Here is a 26,765-nt window from a genome sequence, read left to right as displayed (position 1 = left end):
TCAGTTTTTGAGCATGCAAATACTGTCATCAGTGGCTGATTTTGCCTTTGGCTTGCATTCCGCTGATGTAGTTTCGATTTGAAATGTTCTTTCACATCATACACTCCCGATGCTGCAACTTTGATGTCACACGCACACACAGTGTGCAGTGTGCGTATTCTTCGTTTTTGGAGGCTGCCGGTTGGATTATGCCATTGAAAAGGTCCTTCCATTCAGGGAGAAACCTAGCGCTGTATTGTGTTTTGAATTTCTTTGCCGGAGTGCCCATTCAGAATCTTTTCAGTCGCTACTGAAAGTCGCTCAGGTGGAAATACGCTTTTCAAACAAAATGTTACTTCACGGTTGGCGGGATTCTCGCAATGCAGTGTGCGCATGATCAGAAGCAGAACGAAGTCTCGCTACCACAAGATAACGCGCAATTTCATAAGACTCTTTACTGGCTGTGTTGCAAGGATGGACGGCGGTGGAGCAGACAGAGAGCCGGAAAACTTCTTCCTCCAAAAATATATTTTTTATTTTTCTATTTTCAAAACTTTTCTTAAAATAGTGCAAATATTTTTCAGTGCAACAACCAAAGGTTCAAATTGCCAAAAAGAAAACTATACAAACAAAATAAGAAAACACAAAAATAAAGAGGCTTCAAGTTTGCCAGACTAAATTAAAAAGACCCTGAACAAAACTATTAGTCATCCAAACCACAGTACCTTCAAACAAGACGTTCCAACCACAACTGAGGCTCTGGAGCTACTGCAGAGCTTACATACCCGCAGCCCCGCCCACAGTTGAGCCCAAATTGCAAAATTAATCCATCAACTAAATAATAATATCCTAAATACAAAATAACAATTTAAAGAAACAAACACAAAATATACAAACATCCAAAATAATTTTCTTTACCCAAAAACCCTTCAGTGCATAGTAAAATACATGTTTCCCCAACACCAGTAAAACACCCCCGTTAAAATAGTCCGTTCTACCAAACACCCGTGAAACCCCTCCATAACAAGCCAATGGTACAGTCCCTCGGTTTCTCGCAACAAACAGGAAGTATGTGGAGCTCATGTGATGAGTTACTAAAAACTATTTTGTGTTATAAAAATGCTAGAACTAAATAAACTTGACGTTAGAAATAACTGGTTTGTACGTGTGTTTCCTAGACCATAGACAATGCTTAACAGATGGGAGATGAAAATGCTTAGAAATGTGTGATGCGTTTTACATATGAGTGGAGCCAAACAAATGTTACTAGAATGCCAGTAGGCCTTTCCCTGCACTCGCAACAAATGCTGCTCTCGTTAGAAACTATGGCAAACGGTGGAGTATGAAATGCTTGAAAACCAGTAATATCCATACAGAAAACAGTAATGGAAATGAAGTGCAACTCACAGCGACAGGTCAGCCAACATGTTTGAACGTTGCCGGCAGATTGCTGCCTGTGCGCTGTGCGCTTGCGTGAGAGAGGTGTGTGTGTGAAGGTGTGTGTGCGCGAGCGTCACGGCTCACTCCGTGACAGGCTGTCTGTGCTTTCTGTGGTGTACAGTATGTTTGTAAATGTTATGCGCTCTTTTATCATTGTGGGAATTGATTATAGCTCTAAATAAATATTGAAGTTTTTTAAAGAATCCGTATAACTTTATTTGTATGCCCGTATACTACGTTTATTGAATCAAATCCGTATAAAATACGGACATTCCGTATAGGTTGACATGTATGCTATCCCACCCCACATCCCATATTGGTTGTGGCCACTATAAGCGACGAATTAATTATATAACAACATAAAAATAAATAACATTCCAATATTTTCTGTATACTATAATGGTGCTTGAAAGTTTGTGAACCCTTTAGAATTTTCTATATTTCTGCATAAATATGACCTAAAACATCATCAGATTTTCACACAAGTCCTAAAAGTAGATAAAAAGAACCCAGTTAAATAAATGAGACAAAAAAATTATACTTGGTCATTTATTTTTGAAGAAAATGATCCAATATTACATATCTGTGAGTGGCAAAAGTATGTGAACCTCTAGGATTAGCAGTTCATTTGAAGGTGAAATTAGAGTCAGGTGTTTTCAATCAGTGGGATGACAATCAGGTGTGAGTGGGCACCCTGTTTTATTTAAAGAACAGGGATCTATCAAAGTCTGATCTTCACAACACGTTTGTGGAAGTGCATCATGGCACGAACAAAGGAGATTTCTGAGGACCTCTGAAAAAGCATTGTTGATGCTCATCAGGCTGGAAAAGGTTACAAAACCATCTCTAAAGAGTGGACTCCACCAATCCACAGTCAGACAGATTGTGTACAAATGGAGGAAATTCAAGACCATTGTTACCCTCCCCAGGAGTGGTCGACCAGCAAAGATCACTCCAAGAGCAAGGCGTGTAATAGTTGGCGAGGTTACAAAGGATCCCAGGGTAACTTCTAAGCAACTGAAGCCTCACATTGGCTAATGTTAATGTTCATGATGCCCCTTTTCCACCAAAGCAGTTCCAGGGCTGGTTCGGGGCCAGTGCTTAGTTTGGAACCGGGTTTTCTGTTTCCACTGACAAAGAACTGGCTCTGGGGCCAGAAAAACTGGTTCCAGGCTAGCACCAACTCTCTGCTGGGCCAGAGGAAAGAACCACTTACGTCAGTGGGGGGCGGAGTTGTTAAGACCAACAACAATAACAAGACCGTGAAAGATCGCCATTTTTAAGCGATGAGAAGCAGCAGCTGTACAAACGCGAAGTCATCCATTATTATTGTTGTTGTTGTTGCTGCTGCTGCTTCTTCCGTGTTGTTTTTGCTTCGATATTCGCGCCAAGGTTTATGCAAACGTAGCGACGTAACTGATGTATACAACAACTTAACTGACGTATACAGCGACATATACAGCAACATAATGACGTGGCTTCCCTTAGCACCGCGAGCTATGGAAAAGCAAACTGGTTCTCAGCTGGCTTGCAAGTTGAACGAGTTGTGAACCAGCACCAGCACTGGCCCCGAACCAGCCCTGGAACTGATTTGGTGGAAAAGGGGTATGAGTCCACCATCAGGAGAACACTGAACAACAATGGTGTGCATAACAGGGTTGCAAGGAGAAAGCCACTGCTCTCCAAAAAGAACATTATTGATTGTCTGCAGTTTGCTAAAGATCATGTGGACAAGCCAGAAGGCTATTGGAAAAATGTTTTGTGGATGGATGAGACCAAAATAGAACTTTTTGGTTTAAATGAGAAGCGTTATGTTTGGAGAGAGGAAAACACTGCATTCCAGCATAAGAACCTTCTCCCATCTGTGAAACATGGTGGTGGTAGTATCATGGTTTGGGCCTATTTTGCTGCATCTGGACCAGGATGGCTTGCCATCATTGATGGAACAATGCATTCTGAATTTCCCAGCGAATTCTAAAGGAAAATGTCAGGACATCTGTCCATGAACTGAATCTCAAGAGAAGGTGGGTCATGCAGCAAGACAATGACCCTAAGCACACAAATCGTTTTACCAAAAAATGGTTAAAGAAGAATAAAGTTAATGTTTTGGAATGGCCAAGTCAAAGTCCTGACCTTAATCCAATCAAAATGTTGTGGAAGGACCTGAAGCGAGCAGTTCATGTGAGGAAAGCCACCAACATCCCAGAGTTGAAGCTGTTCTGTACGGAGGAATGGGCTAAAATTCCTCCAAGCTGGTGTGCAGGACTGATTAACAGTTACTGGAAACATTTAGTTGCAGTTATTGCTGCACAAGGGGATCACACCAGATACTGAAAGCAAAGGTTCACATACTTTTGCCACTCACAGATATGTAATATACTGGATCACCACTGTACATATTCCATGGAATTCTGAACTGCAGTTTCTTACAGTCTAGGAGGCAGAAATTCTTGAATTCTGTACATGTTCATTTTTAATAAATAGTCGTATGTGTACACTACTGGTATGCTAAAAATGAGTGCCATACAGTCTAAAGATAAAAACAATAAGTTACAATATTAAATCACCTTAGGGAGTCTGTAGTGCTCATTGTTTTCATGTAAGGCAAATTGGAAAAAAAAATACAGGCAAATGATCCAAATGCATGGTTTGTAGCATGTACAACCCCACATCAGAAAAATTTGGGATGGGATGAAAAGTGCAAAAAAAAAACCCAAAAAAACTGATTTCTATATTTATTTTGACTTTTATTTCATTGCAGACCGTATGAACCCAAGATATTTCATTTTGTGTCTGGTCGACTTCATTTTGTTTATTAATATACATCTATTCCTGCATTTCAGGCCTGCAAAACATTCCAAAAAAAGTTGGGATGGTGACACATGTGTAGCGCCCCCCTACAGTAGACTACGCCACCCCTTGACTTTACACCCTTAGAGCAAGGGGAACTCTGTCCCAAGAATCCACAAGACAAGAAGTTTAGAAAAAGTATAAAAAAAATACAATTTTTATTAAATATACATTAAAACTCATGCAAAGTGTTGCAAGAGGTTAAAACACAAATAAACAAATATGCTGAGGGGGGAAGAACTCCTACACTACCCGGCCAGGTTACCAGCCTACTTAACAGAACGGTGGCCACACTAAGGGCCAGTCTCCATATACACACGTGAAGGGAAACAAACCCCTAGAGCAGCACACAAATAGTCCAGAGTATTCACACACTGCAACCCCTGTTACACACGAGAGGGGGAAACAAACCCTTGAGATAGCACACAGTGAAGAGTTAAGCACACTTAATCAGATAGAGCTCACACACACACACACTGTAACACTCAAGTGACTGGTAACAAGAGGAGACTGCATGCCCATATCAAACGCTAATAGCTAGCAGGGCTGGGCCAGAACCGGGTGCTAAGGAGATATGGTAAGGGGGAAACAGACAAATAAAGGGAACAAACAAACAAAAACAAACAAGAAAAGAAATAACCCCCCTCAGCCTGTGGATCACTGTTCAAATCAGTTACTCATCCCTCTGGCCACCAGGACGGGGGGGGGGGGGGGGGGGGGACCACTACAGAGACAGAAAATCAAAATGCAGCAGCAGCAGCAGCTAGCACCATACACTCACACATGCTTCATACATTCAGTAAAAAAATAACTTAAAAGAGAACAGCAGCTGAACAGCGCAGCAAAGGAATCTGTGGCTATATTACGTTACACACACACATAGTCTAAAAGGCTCCAGAGACAACCCCACTACTCAGGCCGCCACTTGTTGCACACCATAAACACGCGTAGGCAGTCGTGCCTCCGTCGACAATCGCACTACTCAGGCAAACGCTGGCTTATCGAACACAAACAACATTCCTGCACCAGGTAGTGGATAATGCCGCAAGCATGGGGAGAAAGCTCCCGAGTACTCCTCCCTAAGCTGACTTGTGAAAACGCCACCCAAACGCCACAGCTAACTCAGCTCAGAGCCAACACAACTCAGAGCTAAAACGCCGCCAGCCACACAGCTCAGAGCTAACATAAGAGGAAAGCTAGCTGACAAGGACCCCAGGTGTCTATACAGATGCCAATGCCTAATTATGGACCAATCACGTCCATGCTAAAGACAGCACATACACAGGAGGAGGGGAAAAAATAGAAAAAGGGAAACGAATGACAGAACTACTCTGTTCTCATTCCTACATGCTACACATGAATGGGCGAAGATGCAAGTGCAGGAAGAATTAAAAGTAAGCTGGCAAACAATACAGAAATGTGAGGCAAAGAGCATAAACAGGGACAGGTAATGATCAGGCGAGACACAAAGAGGACATCAGAGGTAAGGCAAAATGTGGCCAGGAAAACAGAAAGCAAAGTTGAAACCAGAGTGGCAACACGGTAATAAAATGGCTTGGTAATGTCAGATACAAGGAACAGATTGTTTGAATGAAAGCATCGTCCCTAAAGCCTGGCGGTGGAGCGATGACGTCCTCCCTGGAGCCTGGCGGTGGAGCAAAGATCTTGTTCTCACACTCAGTAAGCAGAGAGACAGTGTCACCTTCAAAGCCAGGCAGAGGAACAAGTACAGGAGGGCGGGTTGCTCTGTCATTTTCCGGAAGGTGCTCTGGAACGGAGTCTGCCCTGTCAGCCTCTTGAAGGGGCTCTGGAGCAAAGGATTCCTCATCTGCTGCCCTGTCAGCCTCTGGAGTCCCAGCCTCCCCCCCAAATAAATTTCTGGAGGTTTTCCCTTCCTTAGAGCTTTGCATTGCTCAGTGTGCCTGCTCTCTTCCACTACATCCATTTTGTAGGTGAAGTATAATGTCACATGAATGGGCAAAGGATGGATGCAAGTGCAGGAAGAATTTATCAAAAGCAAGCTGGCAAACAATACTGAAGCATGAGGCAAAGAGCATAAACAGGGACAGGCAATGATCAGGTGAGGCACAAACAGGATGCCAAGGAAGGCAAAACTTAGTCAGGAAAACAGTAAGTAAAGTTGAAACCAGAGTATCATCACAGTAATACAATGGCTTGGTAATGTCAGATACAAGGAACAGATTGTATACTTCACAAAGTCTGTATGGACTCCCAGTTCCTCTTGGGCCTGCACTCTGACGTGGCACTAGAACATGGGCTAAGGCAGAGGTTTGGGTTCAGGTTGGGCTTGGTATGGGAGCATAGATGCAGGTGGAGGCTTGGGTTCAGGCTTAGCTTGTTACATGAGCATGGATACAGGTGGATGCTGAGGTTCGGGCTTAGCTTGGCATGGGGCATCCATGCCCCATGCCAAGCTAAGCCTGAACCTAAGCATCCATGTAGGTGGAGGCTTGGATTCATACAAGGGCATGGGTTTTGTCAAGAACGTGGAATCTGGCATGGATTTTGACAAGAGTTCAGACTCAGGCTTGGACTCAGACATGAGCATGGTCATGGACTTAAGCATGAATATGGACCCTGGCATCAATATGGGCATGGACATGGGCTTGAGCATGGGCATGGCCTTGAGCATGGGCATGGACCCTGGTGTCAGCATGGGCATGGACTCTGGCATCAGTGTGGACTCAAACATGGACTTGAACATTGGCATGGACTCATATCAACATGGGCATGGACTCAGACATGGGCATGGAATCAGGCATGGACACTGGCTTGGACTCTGGCATTGGCATAGACTTGAACATGAGCAAGTGCTCTGGCATGAGAATGGGCCTAGGCTCTGGCTTAGGCATAGACTTAGGCAGGAATTCTTGCTCAGATATAGACTCAGACAGGTATGGGCTTGGTTTTGAGCATAAGCATGAGCTCTGGCATTTTTGAACTAGCACATTCAGCATATGATGAGTCATAATTATGAATGTCAGTGAGCCCATAGGGCCACCAGTATTTGGTCCTGAGGAGATGATATGTGCCCATGATACTTGAGTGGCCTGTGGCAGGTGAGGTGTGAGCCCATGTGATTTGATGGTCCCTGAGGTGTGGGGAAACATATGTGGGGGAACAGGGCAGTTGGTAGGGATGTGGTCTGTCATGGTTTGAGCAACAGCATCCTTCCTGAAGTCTGGCAGCAGAGCGATGCTGTCCTCCCTGGAGCCTGGTGGCAGAGTGAAGATCTTGTCCTCACACTCAGTAAGCAGAGAGATGACATCATCTTAGAAGCCAGGTGAAGGAATGAGTATAGGATTGCAGGTTGCTCTGATATCTTCTGGAAGGTGCCCTGGAGTGGAGTCTGCCCTGTCAGCCTCTTGAAGGGGCTCTGGAGTGAAGTCTTCCTCGTCTACCACCATGTCAGCCTCTGGAGTACCAACTCCCCCCAAAAAAATATTTCTAGGGGATTTCCCTTCCCTAAAGTTTGGCATTGCTCAGCATGCCTGCTCTCTTTTGAGGTAAGGCAAAACGTGGTCAGGAAAATGGTAGGCAAAGTCGAAACCAGAGTAGTAACACAATAACAAAACTGCTTGGTAACATCAGATACAAAGAACAGATTGTATACTTCACAAAGTCTGTGTGAACTGAGAGTCCTTATATGTATGAGCTTAGATTGTGCTGCGATCAAGAACAGGTGCATGGCAATTAATCCTGAGCTTGAGCATGGCACTGCATGTGAGTTGCAGTCTGCGGCACACCGCTGCATGCTCCAAGCGCAAATGTGACAGATGGGGGCAGTTTAGGGCTCGTAATGAGGTAAAACAATTAAATAATGATGTGATTTGAAGCAAAGATGGGCCAAGGATCTCTAGTTTGCTAACAAATGCATGAGAAAATTATTGAAATATTTAAAAACAAAGACGCAGAATCAAGGATTCTGGATGAATTTTGGTGTGTAAAGGGCAAGGGTGCAAGCCGAAGCTGAAAACCCATGATCTCTGATCCCTCACATGGCACTGCATCAAGAACCATCATTCACCTATAACTGATATAACCACATGGGCTTGGCATTACTTTGGCAAACCTTTGTCAAGCACTATAGTATAGAGTTGCATCCACAAATGGCAGTTAAAGCTTTACTGTGCAAGAAGGAGGCATTATGTTAACTGTATCCAGAAGCGCTGTCGACTCCTCTGTACTTGGAGGCACCTGGGATGGACCATCGCACAGTGGAAACGTGTATTGTAGTCAGACGAATCAGTATTCTAGGCCTTTTTTTTTTTGGAAGAAATGGATGCTGTGTACTCTAGGCCAAAGACGAAAAGGACCATCCAGACTGTTCCCAGCAACAAGTCCAAAAGCCAAGGTCTGTCATGGTATGAGTTGCGTCAGTGCCCTTGGCAAAGGTAACTTACACTTCTGTGATGGCAGCATTAAAGCAGTTTATGCAGAGCCATGACCTCACTTTTGTTTATAAATGCCTTGTGACCTCAAGAATGGCATAGGAATAGTTTTAAGCATTAACAATAAATCTAATATAGTAATTTTTACAATTAAAGTGATTTATATAGGTAGCGGTCTGAGTGAATGACCTTGATGTCCGTAACATCATAGCAGGAAGTCTATCGGTCTTATCGCCATTTCCGCTATACTGAAACACAGAGCTGACTGCAACTCTGATCCTCCATTTTGAACTAATTTATCGCCATGCTACATAGATGTGTTGCTGGCCAGTGCAGCAACATGACAGAAGCTGGATTTACATTGCATTCATGACCCAAGAATGTTCAAACTGCAAAGATTTGGACGCGTTTTGTGAGTAGTTCACGGGCACATTGGGCGCCTATGAAGTGGTCTCTCCTCTGCTCTGCACATTTTACTTAAGACTCATACGAGACCTCTGATCTGTTGAGGAGCGTTGGCTATAAGCCTGTACTGAAAGAGGATGCAGTACCGACAATTAAAGAAAAAGAAAACTACAAGAAAAGGAAAGTATTTTATTTATTTATTTTTTTTAAGGAAAGTGAGTTCAGTTGCACCAGTCCTCCTGGGGTGAGCCGAGGGTTGTTGCTAAAACCCTGGACGGAATGGGATGAGACATATTGCTCAGGCAGTGACCTCCCTGCAGTTGTTGCTAAAACCGGTGACATCCCGTTTCCGTCCCTGGTTTTAATAATTGCCTGAGCCGAGCAGTAGTGGCGGAATACACAGTATGAAGAAAACAGTGAATGAGTGGAGCAGCCGTCTTATTTCTAAACTGGATATTGCTGCCATCTCACCCTTATGTGGAAGAAGTGAATGAACAGAGAACTGAACGAACAATTGAAAGTCAGACTGTTTCAAAACAATCAGCCACAAGATCGGCCTTCAAAAAGCGAGAACACAGACGGGTAAGCTCCGATCCTCATTTGGATAAAAAAAATAACACGTTGTTTACCTGCATTTAGATTAATACATGTAACTTGTATTGTGTGTTTAAGTTACCGATATAAGATTATTTAATTTGCTTCAGAATGTGATTGTCTCAGTTCATCTGATTATTTAATTAGCCTTCTACGTTTTATCAGTGAAAATGCATGTATGTACATGTATCTTGCATAGTGTAAGTTATAACACCTATCCTGTTTTAATGAGAGTCAAGTCACAATCAAATCAGTCTTAGTTGAGCAAGTCGGTAACGGCATTTCTTACTTTCACCATAAATTTTTATTTATATGACTTTGGTCTATAGCTGTAAAAGGCCCTGGTTCCTGCAGTGACGTCATGCACTCAGGCATAGCTAGCTCAGCGGGGCAGCTCAAATGCCAACTTTGCGGTTGATTTTAACTCTCAAAAAAAAAAAAAAATTATATATATATATATATATATATATATATATATATATATTTTTTTTTTTATTTTTTTTATTTTTTTTTTTTATTCCCTTTTATACAGCATACAAGAGTCAAGGATGGAGATACTATCCACTCAGAATTTTATTTAAAAATAAAGGTTCTGCGTATCTCCTTTAATGCAGAAAAATACACTGAGATTTTGGAGCAACGTACGGTATGCTGCCTTCAAGATGACATCTTTTCCAAGGACCTTTTAACAAGGCAATAGATAGTTTTCACATGACGTCACAGAGTCGGGGATTCCCTAGTGGCGGCCATCTTGCGGGTCAAGCTTACCGTACGGGTCACTGAGCACACATTGTAACGCGCGAGTACAAAGTCTTCAAAAGAACCCAAGCAGGCTATTTAAAGCTAGCAGTGGTGCACACCTGTTGTATTCACGGCTGTCGTAATAGGTCAGATGATGACGTCAAGCGGAGCTTTTATGGAATTCCCACTGTATGGGAGCACGAAGGCGAGCAAACAAAGAAACTCAGCATACAAAGGAGAAATCTATGGCTTGCGAGAATCAACCGCAAGGATTATCAGCCTTCCAAACACAGCAAAGTCTGCTCCGATCATTTTATAAGTGGTAAGTTGTTTAAATAAACAATCAATTGTGTTTAAGTTTGTTTTTGGAAACCAAAACATTGTGTAAACAATCTCTTGAGAATGCCTAACTGGAACCGCTGAGTGTACGTTTACATTGTAATGTACACTTAATATCGCTCGTTTGTTTGTCACGTTTCTATTTGACACTTGTCACTTCACTTACGCAAGGGTCATTTTTTTTTTTAAGATTTTTTTTGGGCTTTTTTCACCTTTATTGGATAGGACAGTGTAGAGACAGGACAGGAAATGAGCAGGAGAGAGAGACAGGGAGGGATCGGGAAATGACCTCGGGTCGGAATCGAACCCGGGTCCCCGGATTTATGGTATGGCGCCTTAGCCACCTGAGCCACGACACCCCACGCAAGGGTCATTTTTGAAAAACATTTTAGGTCTTTCAATTACGTTCATTATGTCATATATTAAATATAGTTAGTTTTTTTTTCTTTTTTATCAGGCATCTAGTTTTTAGGTTTGTTTACCTGACATGTTTCGACGTACGACTGTCGTCTTCCTCAGAGTGTCACCGGATGTTATTGGTGATGCATCTTTTATCAGCTGATGTTTCCGAAGGTGTGGCCTTCCTGTCTGGTTTGACAGGTCGGTCACGCCTTCTACTGTCTGTTATGACATAATGAACGTAATTGAAAGATTAAGAATAAGTTACGGAGATAAAAGCATCAAGGAGTTTCGCCACCTAGAAAGATTGACATGGAAACGGGCACGCTACAGAAACCACCCGAGATTCAATCTGCGCTGCCGGGATGAAGAAGTCATACTGGCCAGCCTGAATATCAAGAACCCGATTCCAACCACAAACGCGGAGAAGATGATCAGGAAAGTGCGGATGACTCTGGTAAAAGAACGGATACGGTGCACAACTGACAAACGTAATAATATCAATAGCGAATTACATAGGGAGATGGAAACTTTCAAACGCCGGTTTCCCCAAAACAAGGACATGGAAATAGCAATACACGGACACTTGGCAGACATACACGAGCAGGAATTCACCAAGACAAAAACCCGACAAATCCGAAAACTGGACAGACTCATTGCACAGAAAAAGAAGGCAGAACCGGAGCATGCACACATCAACGAAAAATGGATTCATAACATATCAAGGTACAAACTCTTACAAGCAGAACGCAGTATATTAGCAAAAGGACTCGACTACGCTGTCACACCGAACAACATACCACACGATGAATTCATTCTGGCAACTGAATTAGCATGTGAGAAAATACAGGATCAGGGACAAAAAGCAGCACTAAGAAACGCAATAGCTGGTATATTGAAAACGGCCAAACCACCACCTAGTAACATCACAAAACAGGAAGCGAAAGCTATGAAAACATTAGCAAAAAATAATGACATCACAATTCTCCCAGCAGATAAAGGCAGGACAACAGTTATTATGGACACTGATGAATATGAACAGAAAATGATTGAATTACTCAGTGACAACGCATTTGAGATATTAAGAAAAGACCCAACCGAAGACAAGAAAAAGAAACTTAAAACACTACTCAAACCGCTACTCGATGAAAATAAAATAGATAAACAGGCATACAATCATTTAGTACCCACAGCCAACGTCATCCCCAGGATTTACAGCACACCAAAGATACACAAACCAGGAACACCATTACGCCCCATAGTAGATAGCATTGGTTCAGTGACATACAACCTATCAAAAGCACTTACCGAAATAATTAAACCATTACTAGGACTCACAGACCAACACTGCAAAAACTCAAAACAACTGACAGAAGAACTAAAAAACATCAAAATGCAGCAAGACGAAGTTTTCATATCACACGACGTCATATCTCTTTTCACCAGAACACCCATGGAAGCCATCATACAGGTAGTACAAGACAAATTAAAAACAGATAGGACGCTCAAGAAACGCACAAACCTCACTGTACAAGACATCACTCAGCTCCTTCAATTCATCGCCACATCCACATACTTTCAGTTCAGGAACACAATTTACAGACAAAAGGAAGGTTTTGCCATGGGAGACCCACTATCAGCCATCATGTGCAGCTTTTTCATGGAAGATCTGGAGCAGAAAGCACTCACTACAATACCAGCAGAATACAGGCCAACACTCTGGAAATGTTACGTGGATGACATACTGGAAAAAGTGAAGAGGGGACACACTCAACAACTTACCGACCATCTCAACACCATAGACAATACTGGTAATATAAAATTCACACATGAAGAGGAAACGGAGCAGTCAATAACATTTTTGGACTTAAAAATACATCACACAGAAGATGGGGACATCAAAATAAAAGTACACAGGAAACCCACACACACCGACCAATATTTAAACTGGACTTCTGAACACCCCATAATGCACAAAATATCTGTAGTTAGAACTTTACATGAACGCGCGGCAATAATTACAGATCCACAGGACAAAGAACAGGAGCAACAACACGCACTGAAGGCATGTCAATATCCACAATGGGCAATATCAAAAGGGGCGGAACAGGTTAAGAACAATAAAACACAGAAGAAAGAGAAAAAACAAACCAACAAACAAGAAAACAGGGGAGTAGTGACATTACCATACATCAGGGGAATAACGGAACGCATTCAAAGAGCAATGAGGAAATACAACATTAACACACCTGTCAAACCATACACAACACTCTGTCAGATCCTGGTTCATCCCAAAGACAGAATACATCCGGAAAACAAATGCAACACCATATATGAGATTCCATGCCAATTATGCAATAAAACTTACATCGGGGAGACAGGAAGGAGTTTCAACACAAGAAAAAATGAACATAAGAAAGAGTGCGAAAAGGAGACAGCTACAAGACAAACCCGAACAATAAAAGAAAAGGCACAACGAAAATTATAAGTCAGCCATAACAGATCACTGCAAAAGGGAAAATCATATTATGGACTGGGGGAATGCCAGAGTCATCCGCACAGAAGATAATAAACATCAGCGCTGGATCAGGGAGGCCATGGAGATCCGTAAGCGAAGCCCGAGGACCATCAACCGGGATGAGGGAGCATACATGCTCTCCCATACCTGGAGTGCCATCTTGCAGGGGACGAACAGACAGTAGAAGGCGTGACCAACCTGTCAAACCAGACAGGAAGGCCACGCCTTCGGAAACATCAGCTGATAAAAGATGCATCACCCATAACATCCGGTGACACTCTGAGGAAGACGACAGTCGTACGTCGAAACATGTCAGGTAAACAAACCTAAAAACTAGATGTCTGATAAAAAAGAAAAAAAAACTAACTACATTTTAGGTCTATTCTGTATGCAGGGATGCAAACATCACGCCTTTTGGCGGATGAGGCCTTTTTCACGGCTGAATCGCGCAGATCCGATTTTTTTTTGGGGGGGGGGGGGGCGTTGGAGTGCCTGATTATAATTTTAAAGTAAATTCTGTATTAAAATTACTAAATAAGCAAATCTGTTACAGTCCATGAAACATAGGAAGTATAAGGATGAGAAAAAAACAGTGAATCGGAAAGCTGCACACATTTGCGCAGCTTCGCGCAAAATGTGCGCAGCTTTCCGATGCAAAGTAATATTGCACGGTATTCATAATAGTCTTAAATCAACTCGATATTATACACACACATATTTATATGCAGTGTTGAGAGCTCTAAAATTCCAATGTTTACATACCTTGGCTGTAATTAGGACACGACTGTCACTTGTTTTTATATGGTGGACTTCAGGGACCCAGCCACAGACAAAATAATTGTATGACTCCAGCGACTTGTATGCTTTGAGGTCGTCAAGTGTGTAGGCACTTTTACTATTCACAAAATAGTTCACAATATCAGGGTACGATATGGATGGCAGCCCTGCATAGTCACTTGAAAATGCATCTTTGTCCACTTCGTAGGGGTCAATTCCCCCAATCAAGGCCAGTTTGGCTGCATACCGTTGTCGTGAGATGTCGTCCAATGTATCCATATACTTCCGTTTGCTTGATTTTGCCAACATTGATCTTTATTTTAGAAAACTGACTATATAACTTTATAAACTTGTCCGAGATAACGTAGCCGGTAATGGCGATGGTCCTTTGTTTGCCCCACAATATGGCGGCTGGAGGGCGTTCCCCGGAATGCCGTGACATCAGTGAAAACTATCTATACAAAACCAAATTCTGCACACATAAATGCATGGATGCAGAAGAAGAGTGTGCCTGTTCCCTCTGTCCCTAACAGAGAATGTGTGGTGAATTTTGAAACGAAAAATATGACAACGGTGACCCTGTACTGCTGCACATCTTAAGACCTGCTTGCAGGAAGAATGGGACAAAATGACACCTGAAACACTTCACCACTTGGTGTCTTCAGTCCCTAAACATCTTTTAAGTGTTGTGAGAAAGAATGGCAACATTACAAAGTGGTTAATGCTTTACCAGTCCAACTTTTTTGGAATGTGTTTATTTGGGGGGAAAAACAGCAAAAATTAAATCCATACGGTAAAGTGAAACATCAAATAATGTGCTGGTGTATTGTTTTGAGTTCAACACAGGTCAAAGATTATTTAGAAATCATTGTTTTCAGTTTTAATTTCAATTTCAACACACCATCCATTTTTTTAATTTGGGTTTGTAATATTTATATATAGTTCATTTTAAAGAAAGAATTTAGTATGTGGGGCGGCACAGTGGTGTAGTGGTTAGTGCTGTTGCCTCACAGCAAGAAGGTCTGGGTTCAAGCCCCATGGCTGGCGAGGACCTTTCTGTGTGGAGTTTGCATGTTCTCCATGTGGGTTTCCCCTGGTTTTCCCCAAAGACATGCAGGCTAGGTTAACTGGTGACTTGAAATTGGCTGTGAGTGTGAATGGTTGTCTGTGTCTATGTGTCAGCCCTGTGATGACCTGGTGACTTGTCCAGGGTGTACCCTGCCTTTCTCCTGTAGTCAGCTGGGATAGGCTCCAGTTTGCCTGCGGCCCTGTAGAACAGGATAAAGTGGCTAGAGACAATGAGATGAATTTAGTATGTTTTTATTGTGATTTATACACTCTTGACAAATATTCTTTAAATAATTTCAAACATTTTATTTTTTCCCCTAACCCTTTCCTAACAGCACCAGTCTTGGCAGGTTAGGACACCACCAGTGTCTTGAGTGCATTCCAGTTTTAGCCCACTCTTTCACTGACTGGGTGGCCAGTTCCGCTAGTTTGTGAGTGCCTATTTTGGTGTTTCTCTTGCTGTTTCCCAGAAGTTTTTTATGGGCTTGAGGTCTGTTGATTTTTCCTGCCAGTGAAAATTTTACCGTGTTCCATCATGCTCGATTTGGCCCTATGTACCCTACAATTCTTATCCTGGAATGTGGGAGTGTCAGTGTTGTGTTTTTTCTTGAATATGAAGCACAAAGGCAACCTCAGAATCAGAGCAACTGGATTTTTGATAAGTTACATTCAGTAACATTTTGCATGTTCTCTCACTGTCCATGTCCATAAATATACCAGTAGGTGACTTGGCTATTCTATGCTGGCCCTAGCTATGAATGGCTGTGTGAATATGTGTGTGCATCAGTGGCAGCTGGTAGTCTTTCAAACAGGGGAGGCTGGTCGGTTACAATATTTCCAGATTTTAAAAGAAAAAAGAAAAAACATCAATTTTGCCCATACTCTTGCCTCTGATCTGGTTGATTGTTGGCAGGGTCACAAACTGTGAAATAACAGGTTCTTTTGGCCCATTAGCCTACTGTCCAATATACATGATGGTGGTGTTTGGGGGGGGGTATATTTTAACATTTTATATTTTAAAATTGTGGCATGTTGTTTAAAATTGATCATTATTGTAAGCAGCTCTTTGTCAGGAACCTCAGCAGTAACAGCAGAGTGTTCTGGAATAGGCACAAGCACTGACCTTGGGGAGCCAAACATAGAGCTGGGTGCCACACATTTCATTCAATGACACTTTCCCTATATTTTACTTATTTTGACTGAGAAATGTTTTATTGACAATTTTGATAACCCTTCACTTTTAATCCAGGTCTGTAGTGTGAAATGTTCTCGGCTGTGTTTTTGTTTAAAAATGTTTTCCAAATTGTAGCTGTGTTTAATTCATATCCAGAGAAATATATATTCCAATATAATATACTCAGCATAAACATTTTAAATAGATTCTATATTTTTGGTCCATCCATGACATATTACTAAAGTAGCCTATTTACTGTTGTTGATGTGGGTCACTTGCTGTTAGCCAATTCACTTTCTCGTACCAGGAGAGCTGAAAGGAACGAGTATTATTCCCTACCTTTTTCACCAAGTCAATTTGAGGCATTGGTCTACCCTACTCTTTAATTTTAATTTTTTCCTCGAAAGGAAGACTGGCAAATGGCTTCGCTAAAATTAAATCAGCAATGCTTGGCCTCCGTGTGCAGCTTTCTTGCTAGCTGACTAGCCCCCTCAAGTTCAAGTTCAGTCACTCAAATAAACGAAATTTCTGGAACTAAGATAGCAAACTTGACAACACTATATTTACACTTTATTTACAATGAAAATATATACAAACTAAAAAAGCTGGTAGAAACTGTATGTAATGAATGAAATCGAAATGTAAGCTGATCTCTTACAATACACCACAGCACTTGCGAATCCGCATGGGGCTGAACTGAAATTCACTGCTGCCTGTCTATATTTGAAACGAGCTGTCAATCAAAGAAAATATCCAGCCGCTTTCACCAATCACCAGTCTCCTCGCGGAAAGCTTTGCCATGTCCCTCCCACTGTGAGGCTGGGAGTCCGGTGGGTGGGCGTTTTCGCAGTATTTGTCCAATAACCGTCTTGCATTTTGATATTGACAAGCGCATAGCTCCCAAATGCCATTGAAGTCCACTGAGGCTGGGCTGCATCGCGCTGTCACGAGGGGGAAAAACTCACGCACACATTAGGCGAACTGGGGAAAGTTATAACGGAATGATTTCGCACTGTAGTTCGGTTGAGCACATACAACCCCGATTCCAAAAAAGTTGGGACAAAGTACAAATTGTAAATAAAAACAGAATGCAATAATTTACAAATCTCAAAAACTGATATTGTATTCACAATAGAACATAGACAACATATCAAATGTCGAAAGTGAGACATTTTGAAATTTCATGCCAAATATTGGCTCATTTGAAATTTCATGACAGCAACACATCTCAAAAAAGTTGGGACAGGGGCAATAAGAGGCTGGAAAAGTTAAAGGTACAAAAAAGGAACAGCTGGAGGACCAAATTGCAACTCATTAGGTCAATTGGCAATAGGTCATTAACATGACTGGGTATAAAAAGAGCATCTTGGAGTGGCAGCGGCTCTCAGAAGTAAAGATGGGAAGAGGATCACCAATCCCCCTAATTCTGCACCGACAAGTAGTGGAGCAATATCAGAAAGAAGTTCAACAGTGTAAAATTGCAAAGAGTTTGAACATATCATCATCTACAGTGCATAATATCATCAAAAGATTCAGAGAATCTGGAAGAATCTCTGTGCGTAAGGGTCAAGGCTGGAAAACCATACTGGGCGCCCGTGATCTTCAGGCTCTTAGACGGCACTGCATCACATACAGGCATGCTTCTGTATTGGAAATCATAAAATGGGCTCAGGAATATTTCCAGAGAACATTATCTGTGAACACAATTCACCGTGCCATCCGCCGTTGCCAGCTAAAACTCTATAGTTCAAAGAAGAAGCCGTATCTAAACATGATCCAGAAGCACAGACGTCTTCTCTGGGCCAAGACTCATTTAAAATGGACTGTGGCAAAGTGGAAAACTGTTCTGTGGTCAGACGAATCAAAATTTGAAGTTCTTTATGGAAATCAGGGACGCCGTGTCATTCGGACTAAAGAGGAGAAGGACGACCCAAGTTGTTATCAGCGCTCAGTTCAGAAGCCTGCATCTTTGATGGTATGGGGTTGCATTAGTGCGTGTGGCATGGGCAGCTTACACATCTGGAAAGACACCATCAATGCCGAAATGTATATCCAGGTTCTAGAGCAACATATGCTCCCATCCAGACGACGTCTCTTTCAGGGAAGACCTTGCATTTTCCAACATGACAATGCCAAACCACATACTGCATCAATTACAGCATCATGGCTGCGTAGAAGAAGGGTCTGGGTACTGAACTGGCCAGCCTGCAGTCCAGATCTTTCACCCATAGAAAACATTTGGCGCATCATAAAACGGAAGATACGACAAAAAAGACCTAAGACAGTTGAGCAACTAGAATTCTACATTAGACAAGAATGGGTTAACATTCCTATCCCTAAACTTGAGCAACTTGTCTCTTCAGTCCCCAGACGTTTACAGACTGTTGTAAAGAGAAAAGGGGGTGTCTCACAGTGGTAAACATGGCCTTGTCCCAACTTTTTTGAGATGTGGTGTTGTCATGAAATTTAAAATCACCTAATTTTTCTCTTTAAATGATACATTTTCTCAGTTTAAACATTTGATATGTCATCTATGTTCTGTTCTGAATAAAATATGGAATTTTGAAACTTCCACATCATTGCATTCCGTTTTTATTTACAATTTGTACTTTGTCCCAACTTTTTTGGAATCGGGGTTGTATATTTCTATGATTCTGGATCTGAAATAGCAATGTTATAAGGTCGGGTATAACATAAGCCTAGCGCAATTCATCCGACACGATGTTCGTCATTTTTAGAGGAGGCTGAGCCTCCCTCATTGTCTTAGAGCAATCGCCCGTGGTGTGCATCATGCCTAGCAATGGGTAGACATCTAGGGTGTATCCCTGCCTTGCGCCCAGTGTTCCTGGGATAGACTCCAGATCCACTGTGACTCTGACCAGGATAAAATGGTTACTCAAGAGGAATGCATGAATGAAGTAATAATTAATACATTTGTGTTTGAAGCAGGACCCTGTTTACGCTTGGTTTTAAAATGCATCTTGGGTAATTGGATCACAAGTGGACAGCGCTAAATACCAGTGTAAGTGACCACCAAGATACATTCCAGACGCAGTCACATAAACCACTTTCCGAGGTGATCTGAGACATGTGACCACATATCTTTTGTCTTGTAAATGCTAATGTATACTGATGTGTCCAGTCACCCAAGATGCATTTTATAATCAAGTATAAACAGGGCCAATGTGAGACAGGTAAGTCATACAGTTACTGTAGTGATAGTACTGATCAACAGAGAAGCTGTGAATATGACTGGCATACAGAGCATTAGCACAGATTGATTGGATGAATGCTTTCATAATTGTTTGATTCCATAACTTGAAATTCTGTTAAAGGTCAGCCAATATGTCAGCATTTGTATAATAAATTCTCTCAGCTCCCTTTACACACACATGCACAGTCTTCTCATTAACAAACCAAAGGTGTATGAGTTTAGCTGAAGATGTCAGATCACCCTCACAGTATTTTGCTTGCTTCACTGCTGAAACTGTGCGGAGTTTGCATATTCAGGGTTTCCTCCGGGTGCTCCGGTTTCCCCCACAGTCCAAAGACATGCAGGTTAGGTTAACTGGTGACTCTTAGCCCATGTTTACATTAGACCATATCAGCGGATAATCAGATTAACGTTTTTAAAACGATTAGTGTGCACACAGCAACACCAAGACACGATTTGCGTGCACACAGCAACACCAATACATGGATACGCTCGGCTCCGCAGGCATCCTGCGCTCCAAATCACTCCGCCCTGAACAGCGAGTGCCCTCTGGAGGGTGCGCACTCCGGCCTTGCGCAGCTCACAGAGCACGCGAGTGAAGTGCACAAGCTGTGATTCGGGACTGAGCTGCTGTGTGTGTGATCCCAGCGCATATCACTTACCACTTGCAAGTGGAAGGATGGCAAGCCTAAAGACAATCATAACTACACAATGGGCAGTATTTGCATCAGTATTTGCAGTATTTTCATACTTTTATACTCTTTAATGAAAGGTGGTACAAGGCGGAAGTCCACGCCGTTTTTCAGCAGTCGCGTCACATGACCAACGCCAGCGAATCAGGAAGGTGGATGTCACAGTGACGTTGTCCAATGACGACGCCAGCTAGAGCTCAGCACAGCGTATCCGCGTATCTCAATGTTTACACAGCACCAGAGCTGACACGATCTGGATTGAATACGTGGACGCTGGCGGATTCCCGTTTCCCGGCGTTTCCAGGCGGTTTAATGTAAACGGACAGTGCATCCGCGAAGAAAACGAGACAGATACGGTCTAATGTAAACTTGGCCTTAATTGACCGTAGGTGTGAATGTGAGTGTGAATGGTTGTCTGTGTCTATGTGTCAGCCCTGTGATGACCTGGCGACTTGTCCAGGGTGTACCCTGCCTTTCGCCTGTAGTCAGCTGGGATAGGCTCCAGCTTGCCTGCGACCCTGTAGAACAGGATAAAGCGGTTAGAGATAATGAGATGAGATGATACATTGATTTAGAAGTTATTCAGTTTTTGACTAGATAAGGTAGAAATTAAAGGATATCTACCAGTCAGTCAGAAACAAGTATTTGCTGTGGCTACAGTATAACGATTACCAGTTACAATAGATCCAACATGCAGCTTCTTGTGTCTGCTTTTAGTGTAAAGAATTGTCACTGCAAAGGATCTGAGATTTCTCTAATGTTACAGACAACTGCTAAAATCCATGTGTGGAAATCAGTTGTGGGGCATTCTAAACCCTGTGGTGTGTGAGAGGTCATTGGAAGGATAGTGTATGATAATTTCCATGCATGCAAACCATGCATGCAAACCTGCAAACAGGAGCACATGATTCTTTTTTGTATAACATTAGTAATAAAATTGCATTGTTAAATGGGCTAATCAATCAATCTCTCTCTCTCTCTCTCTCTCTCTCTCTCTCTCTCACACACACACACACACACACACACCATTAATCCTAACAGTCAGAGCATTAGTGAAATGATAAATGCACAGCATGCACCCAAAAACTGCTAGAGATGTACAAGTGTCTGTATGTTTAAAGTTACTCATGGTCAGTTCTAAAGGACTTGTTTTTAATCAGAAATGTGATACAGTTCACCAGACTAACTCTAAGAGCCTTCCACTTTGACCTCTCTCTCTTGTTCTTTCATTTTCTTTCTCTCTCTCTCTCTCTCTCTCTCGCTCTAGTTTTTCAGGCTTCTGAAGCCAAGTCATGTGACATGTTGCCATGGTAACATTTCCATTTTGAATGGACGAGAGCTGCTCCAGTGCTCTCTGACAAACATGCATGATCATGAGGATACATAAAATTGAGATGTTTATGAATTTGTGTCTCTGCACTGTGTGCTGTATGCTAAAGAGAGAGAGAGAGAGAGAGAGAGAGAGAGTGTGTGTGTGTGTGTGTGTGTGTGTGAGATTTATTTATTTATTTTTTATTTTTTGCTTTGGAAGGATAGTACAGTGCACTAAACAGTTGTCTGTTGCTGAGTAACTGTTCCAAATTAGATCTACCACTAAAAGAGAGCAAAATCATTCAACCTACACAAAGAGATTGTGTATGTGTGTGTAGTGATGTACCCTAGGGATAGAATGGATACTGTTTGGATGTATCCAAGAAAATGTCTAATAATTCAGTAATTTTTTAATGTATGTGTTTAAGTGAGGTATGCCATTTCTGTCCATTCCTGTCCATTTTCATTGTTACCATAGAAACTGTGCAGTACAATATCTGCATTAAATGTGTTTAGTATGAGCTGCAATAGAAGTTTTGACACTGAATGGGACATGTTATTGAATTCCATAACCCACTTGATAAGTCTACTAGATAAGAACAAACATATATGACACAAACAAACATACACATGTGGAGAGAAAAGAGAGCAATTGCAGAGGGAGAGGTTATCGCAAAGAAATCAATCAACAAAATGTGCATTGTGGAACATCCTTCTAAATAAGAAGAAATGGAGGTTAAATAAGAGCTTCTATTCATTTCTTCTTATTTTTTCTTACAGAAGGTATGCAGAAGGTGCCCTACACTGCAAAAAATTATATCTTAGCAAGTGAAAATATCTTGAAAATAGTTGAAACAATATAGCATTTCCTATTATAAGAATACAAGGCACCAATTCTGAGATTATTAAACCTAGTTCTAGATTGCAACCAACTTATTCTAAGATGTATTATCAAGTAAAAATATCTGTCCATGCAGCAAGATAATTTCACTAGTATTACGTAATTTTCTCCTTAAATTCAGTTTTCAGTTTTTTGCAGTGTATCTCATGGATTGACCTCTCCACTTCGCCATTCACTTGAGAATGGTAGTATCAGGCTCACTGAAACACTCAGTTTTTACATGAATCCTCACCAAACTTCGAGATGTGACTTGAACTCCCTGGTCACTCACTATGTTTCCAGTGATGCCAAAATACCTAAACATGTGATTGAACACTAGTTTGGCTGTTTGAAAGACTGATGACAAGCTTGGGAGAGGTATTAGCAGCAGTAACTTGGAAAAACAGTCAGCGATCACCATGATGACTATTCTGCTTTGTGATTGGGGAAATCTGTGATGAAGTCAATGGCTATGTATGATCAGGTTCTTTGAGGTGTTTGCAGTGTAAGGAGTTTGTTTGCCAGCAAAGTGCAAGGTTCTTTGACTTGGGCACAGCCTGAGCAGGAGGAGACAAATCTATAAATACTTGAAGCATGCGAGGCCACCAGTATTTTCCTTGCACTAGTTGGTGTGTTCTGTGAGGGCTGGTGTGTCCCATTCCAGGGCTGGTGTAGGTCCATGTGATTAACTTCTTTTGGAGGGGAGAGGGCACAAACTCTTTTCCCACTGGGAACTGTGTGGGGATTCTCACCTCTGAGAGCTCCTATTAAGTGTGATTTGGGTAGGATGCACTCTTCTGAGTATTCATTAGGGGAAAGGGAGTCTGTTTTGGTGTTCTTGGACCCTAGATGATATGAGAGGGTGAACTCAAAGTGGACAGAGAACAGGGCCCAGTATGCCTGACGGGAATTTAGTCTCTTGGCTGACTTGATGTACAACCCCAATTCAGAAAAATTTGGAATGCTATCATAGGTCCCAAGTTTCCAACTTCCAAATGCTCATCCATTTCTGAAGTGATGCCAAAGGCTGAGGCCACACATTTTTTTAAATGGTACTGAAATATGCAATTTCCAAGCATTTCAGCTTATTTTTATGATGTGTATATTCGCATCAAAACTTGCAAATTGATTGTGTATTTGCTGACAGTTAATAACAGCACATGTTTAGCGTCTGACAGCACCGAGCAGTGTTTATTTTGATGGGGCACTGATCTTGACATTTGATAAAATCACACATTAGTTTTAGATCATTACAGACATTGGGCTATTATAGGCAGACACTAGAGTCTATCAGATGCAGATCTAGATTTTAGATACATTAAAACACTGGTATATTTCCAACATATGGATCTCTTTACAAACCAGTAATGTAAAGGGAAATTTAAGTATTAGGCCTAGATCTTGTAAACTGATTTTACACACCTTACGGTGCACCCTAGATACATCATCAGTAATGTAACCTGGGGTCACTGGGTGTTTTGGGGTCTTTCAACATCATACACCCTCACCCAGGTGACCCAGCCAGGGGTGATCAGTCCCCAACTTGTGTCTAGGTAGCTTGTGTGGTCCATGGGTCACCCCTTTTGATTGCATCTTGATACCTTCTCTGCAGTATCAATGATGTTCCTGATGGTTCTCTTGCTGTGCAGTCCCCTAATCCTCAACAACTTGAGGGCCCTGCAGAGCGACTGGCTGGCAAATCCTTGGTAGCTGACCTCGATGGGGTAGCAACAGGTCTTCCATCTCATGCTTTCACATTCACCTGCAAGCTCCTCTTACTTGGCCCTCTTTCTCTCAAATGCCTCTCCCATTCAATCTTCCCAGGGCACAGTCAGTTCCAGTAGGACCACCTACCTTGATGATTCTGACACAAGAACCATGTCAGGCCTAAGCATGGTCACAGCTATGCTGTTTGTGAATTTGAGCTGTCTCCTCAAGTCAACCTTCAACTGCCAGTCCCAGGCTATTGCCAGAAGCCCCCCTGTTGGGTATGCTGTTGTGGCTTCTCTCCAGCCTTAAGAAAAACAATGGAGCACTTTGCTGGTTGTTGCTGCCTACTGAGAGAGATTTCTGCACTGATGGCCTCTGCAATAACCCTCAGCACCTGGTTGTGGTGCCACCCATAATGCCCCTCTCCCAGGGCTTTTGGGCAACTGCTGAGGATGTGTTCCAGGGATCCTCTTTCCTGGCACAGCAGACATGCAGGGGTTTCTAGTAAATAAGTTATTTAAAATAATATATATTCACTGTGCAGAAAGGTTTGCCTGGCTGATCTTTCACAGGCTGTATACACGGAAATGCAAAAGACCACTCTTTATTGAACTTAATTTTAGAATGCACTTGCTTTCTTTTCTTTGGTGTCCTTGTACTTGGTCCATCATAATCTGACATGATTTCACAAAAGACTGATCATGCATGTGAGATATAAATTACCTATGGTAGAGATCAATAATTATAAAAATTAACTTACATATGTACATGCGTGCAATGACAGCAGCTGTCATATGTCTGTAGGCTTGTAAACTTGCGGGCCCTGTCAAAGCAATGTGAAATTCCAAAAAGTAGTTTTGGAAGTGGTCAAGTAGTCAGACTGTTGTGAATAAAAATACCAGATTTCATTCGTCACTTGTCAGCATGACAGGCAGAGGTGCCTAATCAATTAACCCCATACATACCAGAAGACATACCGGCCCTATACACGTGTATATATACACATGTACTTGTTTAATAAGCTGTTAATCAGTCCAAAAACACTTATCAGCAAATTTAAGCTTGGAATATACAGTATATCAGTGTATATACAGTGGTGCTTGAAAGTTTGTGAACCCTTTAGAATTTTCTATATTTCTGCATAAATATGACCTAAAACATCATCAGATTTTCACACAAGTCCTTAAAGTAGATAAAGAGAACCCAGTTAAACAAATCAGACAAAAATATTATACTCGGTCATTTATTTAATTGAGGAAAATGACCCAATACTGCATATCTGTGAGTGGCAAAAATATGTGAACCTCTAGGATTAGCAGTTAATTTGAAGGTGAAATTAGAGTCAGGTGTTTTCAATCAATAGGAAGACAATCAGGTGTGAGTGGGCACCCTGTTTTATTTAAAGAACAAGGATCTATCAAAGTCTGATCATCACAACACATGTTTGTGGAAATATATCATGGCACAAACAAATGAGATTTCTGAGGACCTCTGAAAAAGTGTTGTTGATGCTCATCTGGCTGGAAAAGGTTACAAAACAATCTCTAAAGAGTTTGGACTCCACCAATCCACAGTCAGACAGATTGTGTACAAATGGAGGAAATTCAAGACCATTATTACCCTCCCCAGGAGTGGTCGACCAACAAAGATCACTTCAAGAGCAAAGCGTGTAATAGTTGCTGAGGTCACAAAGGACCCCATGGTAACGTCTAAGCAACTGAAGGCCTCTCTCACATTGGTTAATGTTCATGAGTCCACCATGAGGAGAACACTGAACAACAATGGTGTGCATGGCAGGGTTGCAAGGAGAAAGCCACTGCTCTCCAAAAAGAACATTGCTCCTCGTCTGCAGTTTGCTATAGGTCATATGGCCAAGCCAGAAGGCTTTTGGAAAAATGCTTTGTGGATGGATGAGACCAAAATAGAAATTTTTGGTTTAAATGAGAAGCGTTATGTTTGGAGAAAGGAAAACACTGCATTCCAGCATAAGAACCTTCTCCCATCTGTATGGTGGTGGTAGTATCATGGTTTGGGCCTGTTTTGCTGCATCTGGGCCAGGACGGCTTGACGGCTGGGCCATTATTGATGGAACAATAAATTCTGGATTATACCAGCAAATTCTAAAGGAAAATATCAGGACGTCTGTCCATGAACTGAATCTCAAGAGAAAGTGGGTCATGCAGCAAGACAACGACCCTAAGCACACAAGTCGTTCTACCAAGGAATGGTTAAAGAAGAATAAAGTTAATGTTTTGGAATGGC

At 42.0% G+C, this 26,765-nt stretch overlaps 1 protein-coding gene and 1 long non-coding RNA gene across 2 annotated transcripts in view; one reads left to right on the top strand and one right to left on the bottom strand.

Annotated features, from left to right (window-relative positions):
* Window positions 1–1,425, bottom strand: part of LOC132871628 (uncharacterized) — a 96,489-nt gene extending 95,064 nt beyond the window's left edge. Inside the window, exon 1 of the long non-coding RNA XR_009651307.1 lies at window positions 1,387–1,425. This is a non-coding gene — a long non-coding RNA (uncharacterized LOC132871628). The remainder of the gene's footprint in view (window positions 1–1,386) is intronic.
* kcnq3 (potassium voltage-gated channel, KQT-like subfamily, member 3) overlaps window positions 1–26,765 on the top strand; it is a 146,043-nt gene that overhangs the window by 46,969 nt on the left and 72,309 nt on the right. The window lies entirely within an intron of this gene.

The sequence above is a fragment of the Neoarius graeffei genome, chromosome 23 (genome assembly GCF_027579695.1).
Source record: "Neoarius graeffei isolate fNeoGra1 chromosome 23, fNeoGra1.pri, whole genome shotgun sequence".
Lineage (NCBI taxonomy): Eukaryota > Metazoa > Chordata > Actinopteri > Siluriformes > Ariidae > Neoarius > Neoarius graeffei.
This window is presented reverse-complemented; position numbering and strand designations above follow the sequence as displayed.